This window comes from Eublepharis macularius, chromosome 1 (genome assembly GCF_028583425.1).
Source record: "Eublepharis macularius isolate TG4126 chromosome 1, MPM_Emac_v1.0, whole genome shotgun sequence".
In the NCBI taxonomy this organism is placed as follows: Eukaryota; Metazoa; Chordata; class Lepidosauria; order Squamata; family Eublepharidae; genus Eublepharis; species Eublepharis macularius.
Window position 1 is genome coordinate 169,079,205 of NC_072790.1, and position 6,036 is coordinate 169,085,240.

The window sequence follows — 6,036 nt, forward strand, 5'->3', positions numbered from 1 at the left end:
GCGCTATGACCTCATCAGTGTCAAGACCACAATATTGAACAGCAGACCAAGAATGCCAAGGTCAAGAAACACAGGCGGAACACTAGGAGGTATGCCATAACAAGGAACAATCCAAGCATCAGAACTGTGGAAGAATCCTCTCCACCAAAAGCTCCATGAGATTCCCAGTATTGGAGTATAGCAATGTCCTGTGTACAAAGAAGCGGATAACAAAATCCTGTGGAGGGAAAGAGGGTAGCAAGCTCTACTTAGACAGTACTGTAGCGGGAGTACTTTCTCTCTAATATGCGGTTTTCTCCTTGTCTGCCTGCAAAATGCTACTCTCAGGGTAATCTCGTTTTTTCCTTCTAAGAACTCTCCAGAATGTTCTCAACTAGCAAGGCAGGCATATTTTTTATTTCTCTTTCCTATCCAGTTTGTTAGTTCTATTAATAAAGCTTTTGTTACTCTTAAACAGTTTAAGAGTAACTGTGCACTCTGCCATCATCCAGCACAGAGCAGGCAACTCTAAATGTGATGTTGGAAAATTTGTTGCTGGGAGCTTGGTCTCTGATCAGTGGATCAGTTTGTCCTACATTAATAGGGTTGACAGGCCAACCCCGCAATTTGTGCGGGGAGACTCTCCATCAATGTCACAATGCACGGACAACTCTCCCTGTGCACCCAAAGTGACGTCAGTGTGTCACTGAAGACGCTTTGGTATTTCTCAACACGGATGACCAAGCCTTCCCTCTCTCCCCATTCCCAGTTTCCCAGCAATAGCCAGGAGAATTCCCACCATAAGCAAGGAAACTGGTAAGCTGGGAGCTTGGTCTCTGATCAGTGGATCACTCTTACAAAAGTAAGAGTGTTGTGTCTTAACAATTGTTGGCATTTCCTCAATTGACCTCGAGTATGAGGGAATGACTTTATTCAATGACCATCAGAATTTAGAAGAGATGAGGTTTGCCTAGCTAGAAGGAAGGAGCAGATGGATGTGTCAAGACAGTGCAGTTTAGATGCTGAAAGAGAGAGGAGAAAGCTTTGTTTGGAGGTGGTTGGTGCACCTGAGGGGTGGTGGTGGTACAGGATCTCTCTTTCTCTGAGGATCTAATTTCGGGTAACAGATTTATTGCCTTGAATAAGTGCCTTTTTGCTTCTACTTGTGTTCTATCTATATATTTATTTTAAAAACCAGTGTGGTGCAGTGGCTAGAGTGATGGACTAGAATCTGGGCAACTCTCATTCAGTTCTCTGCTCTGCCATGGAAGCTTGCTAGGTGACCCAATCACATACTCTCAGCCTTACCTACCTCACAGGGTAATTGTTAGGACAAAACAGAGGAGAGGATAATGATGTAAGCCCTTTGGGTACCCACTGGGTAGAAAGACAGGGTATAAATAAAGTCAAATAAAAATCAATCAATCAATATTACAAAGATGGCCTACATCTCCAGTGTTCACTGCTCCAAAGAGAACTGACCAGGTTAAGTGCTACCTCTAGAACTTATTACCACTCAGCAAAGTGTGCCATATGTAACATCATGAATAGATTACCAGTGTATTGTTTAATCGCTAAATAGGAGCCATGGGACCCCTGTGCTGTTTCCTCAACTACTTCCTCCAGCCAGCTGATCTTTGTCTCTCTGAAGTTTCTATATATTTCCCCGGCAGAGCGAATAGCAGCTCTGGGTGGCCTTTGTGATCAAGAATATGGCATGGGTCTTAAGTTAATTCTCCCACTATACTTCAGCCCTTATCCAAATTGCACAACTGCTATTTAGCAATAAAACAATGCATTAGAGATCCATTCACAGATTCACCAGAGATATGCAGATGACACCATGTTAATCCTGCTTAATGGCAGAAAATAGTGATGACTTGAAACAACTACTGATAAAGGTTAAAGGAGGAAGCTTCAAAGCAGGATTACAGCTGAACATCAAGAAGACTAAAGTAAATGACTATTCAGGAGCTGCATAGAGGACATGCTTTTGGCTACCTTCAGGTAACTTTACACTGTATGTTCCTTTCATATCTGTTTGGGAATACAATGTACGCCCATCCAGACACAAAAAACCTACTTAAAATAATATAAATTATTTAGTAAGCATAACTACCCAACTTTTTAATTAAGTTGAAGGCAATGGAAATAGACTGTAACAGCTACAGTAGGGTCTTTCATGCTGCTCAAAGGACCTGAGTCAAGTTTTCTGAAACTAAAATGAGCTGAAAATAAACAAAAAAAATTTGTGCGTATCTGTAATTTGCAGCCTGTTGTCTCTAGTCTATACTCTCTTTTCTAGAGCACTGGTGAGTTATCATGCTATTTTCTTTTGCCCACAAAAAAGTATTTAAAATAGTCTTTTATTTGTTCTGGTCTAAAGCCTGGACAGGCCTTATAATTAAGCTCTGTAGTCTGTATTGAAAATGGTCTGGAAACTTCCATTGATCCAAAATGTAGAGGCTATTGTCCAGGGGTGGTTACAAGGATTGTATCATCCCTTTGCTGAAATCTGCACTGACTGATTACCCATCTTTTTCCAGGCAAAGTGCTGGTTCTTCCCTTTAAGGCCTTAAATAGCTTAGAGACAGGGCAGCCGGAGGACTGTCTCCTCCTATACTATCCAGCCTGCCAGTTAAAATCTGCTTTTCAAGCCGAGCTCTCTGCCCTTGCCTTCAGAGGTGAGACGCGTGGTGACTGGAGAAGGGCATTTTCTGTGGTAGTACCTTTCCTTTGGAACACTCTCCCCCTTGAGGCTCGCCTGGCACCTACTTTACTGTCTTTTAGCCACCAGGCCAAAACACATCTTTTAACCTAGACCTTTAATTAGGGGGTTTATCTTACCAACTTTTATGAGGTCTATTTTATGGATAGTTTTAAACTGTTTATGTCTGAAGGCTTGTTTTTGATGGCTTGTTGTTTTATATTGTCATATTAATTGTAAGCTGTCTTCAGCAATACTCTGAAGAGGCAGCACAGAAATATTCTAAATAAATATTAGGAATTATTAAACTGAAAATCTCTTTGTAAACCTTGTGCCATTTCTAAACATTTTTGTTGATCAGGAATCTTTACCTTCCTAGTTAAATGTACAGAAAATAGGTGGCAGCAGTTCTGAATTAAGCACACCCATATTACAGTAGGTACATAGAGTCTTTCAAGGAAAATTAAAATGATTCAGTAATGTTGCCTTTGCTGTAGGCAGAGAACTTCTTAATGTCACCCAGAATTGAAGAAGGTACTGGCTGAGAGTGAGAAATGTGGGTGGCAAGCTTTACAGTATAGCATACTGAATTCGTCTTCCTTCAGCTCTGCTGCTGATGCACGTTCCTTTTCTTACACTGCCTCTGCTTATACACTGCAGCAAGCTTTACAGAACTTGTGAAGCCTGGGGCCGTTTCACTCTCATTGCCCTCCTCGTTGGACCTACTTTTTGTAGGTTGTTTATATATCCTAGGTTACATTGGCTTATCCAGAAATGTGACTTTCATGCATAATCAATTCTATTAAATTTGTATAAAGCTAAAATAGTTAGAATGTGCAATGAGAGGGACCTTGTTTGACAACCATTCAGAGAAATGGCAGTCCTGTAGTGTTGGCTTACACTCCCCACCCTCTAGCCAACACAGACTGGATCTGAAGGGTTCCAGACAAGCTCAGCAAAAGTGACTGAGTTTTTCAAGCATTTTCTGTGAATATGTGGGGTTGCTTTCCACAATCCCTAGATCCTCTTCCCTCACCTCAAATTGGTTCCCTGCCTAGTATTCGTCCTGAATTTTGTTTTACAATTCAAATATGGATATATATATGGTGGTTTGTTTATTTATTGCTAGTGATCAAAGGGATTTGGAAATCTATGTATACAGATATATCTATATTTTCAAATGGGCATACTTTAATATAATCAGTAGGGAATTCCCCACTGCTGTGCCAAAAGGCAAGGAAAGCCTTCCCTCTAAGGTTTGAATCTCATGGTGCAAAGAGACTGTCAAGGCAGAGCAATTGGCAAAGAAGAAAGTTTATTAGGATTGCCACCCGATGCAGATCAGCTGGGCTACAATGCATGAGTGAAGCCATTTCAGCTTCAGCTTTTATACAGTTCAGAATGACAATGAGCACCATCATTTTACATATCACAGTGTCGTAAGTCTGAGGTCACTAAAAGATATCAGGTCTAACAATACAACAACTGCGGGTTACATAATACATATCAGCATTGGTCAAGCAAAAAAAAAAAGAACATATGTAAGCATCTTTGATAAGAGATACAGTAAGTCTGGGTACATTCAAGAGTGGACCACCCTTCTTAGAAGAAGCTATCTGGTACCATACTGGTTATCATACACTAAACAGAGAACAGGGTTGGTCAGCAGAAGCAGGTAGTAAGAAAGGTCAGCGAAGGGGCAAGTTACTTCCTACTGGGCTCATCATAAGGGCAACATTAAATATCAGAAGGGGATATTTAATAGTCCCTTACAATAATACATTTGAACAAGTTATTGGGAAAAATGTGATATAGGGACTTCAAATGTGTGCATTTTCCCCTAGTCTTTGTTCTCATTCTTCAGCATTTTCCAGTATATTTGCAAGCACATCTCTACAACCATGAAAGCTAGAAATATATTTTAAATGAAAGCTTTTATTTTCTAATAAGAGCCAACAAAATTTAGAAAAGAGTTTTGGTCGTGAGTGATCTATGACTCAGGCCACACTTTACCTATCCACACTTTAAAATCACAGTCCACAGGACTGCAGCTGGAAGTTTAAATTGATTGCTTCCAGCATTTGGGCAGTCCTCCTGGTTTAAAGGAAAGCCTGCCCTTACCATTTTGGTTAAATATTAATAGACTGGGGAAAGCAAAGAAGAATCCCAGCTATGAGATTCTGATTCCTTTGAACATTCAAGTAAATCCAAAGATCAGAAACTACAGTCAAACAGCTTATGAGGTCACCAAGTCTCTCAGAAAGGCATCTTTGCTGGTCCCACTGCTTCCAGTTCAATATGCTTCAATTTGCAGTTGTCTCTTGTGTGTCTGCATGTATATCTAGGCAGTGTGGCTATTCGTTTTGGCCACTAATAGAGCCTTTGAGACTCATCCTCTTATCTCCATGACAGGAACTTTAATTGTGGCAACAAATCACACACATTCATTGATTTAAAACATGAGTTAATTCCATGGGATTGTTTATATGGATAGGCACGGCTGCCTTTTGAAAGGAAGTTTAGGATCTTCCTCAGAAACGCCTGAATACTTGGCAAGTGCAGGGAACTGATCGGCTTGAAAAATAATAACCTAATGTTAGTGCTACTGTAAATTTCAGAGGCTGAGCAGAAAGTAAGGAAGGTGTTGTAAGAAAAAAATTGCTCAGGTTATTTCTTCCTTTCCTTCCCGCGCCGTTGCTGGCGAGGAGATGGTTTTTGGAGCTCGGAAGAGAGCTTCTCCATGGATTTAAATGCAGAGGGGGAGGTTCGAGGGTGTGTGGTGGGAGGAGAGAGCGAGCGGCGGCTGAGTGGGCAGACAAAGGGGACAAACGAGGGAGGCTGAGGCATCGCAGCAGCCTCAAGGTCACACACTCCCCTCCCCACAAGAGAGGAGCGCAAAGACCCGCGCGGCAAGGCGGGCGGCTAGCTTCTTCCTCCGCACCCTCTCCCTCCCCATCCTACCTTCCCCCTCCCCCATGCACCTCTCGGCTTTCCCGCCTTGCACCTGCCAGCCGCTCCTGCGCCTCGCAGCCATCTGTCCCCTGCCAGCTCCTCAGCTTCCCGCCCCCTTTCCCATCCCGCCAGTCCTTGCTCGGTGCGTACGCAGCCGGCGGGTAGCGCGAGGTTCGCTCCAGCTCCGCCAAGAGTCCCTCAGGCGCGAAGCCATCCGCTCTTCAGAGGGAGTCAACGGCACCAGAGCAGCAGCCGCTCCCCGGGGAGACTCGCCTTGCTCGGATTTTCCTGGCTGTGCCCGCCCGCCTCCCTTCGCAGCTGGGGTGCCCCCCCCCAAGGCTTTGGGGGACGCTATGCCGGAGGTGCCGTCGGCTGCCAGGCTCTCGCCGCCCGGCCGC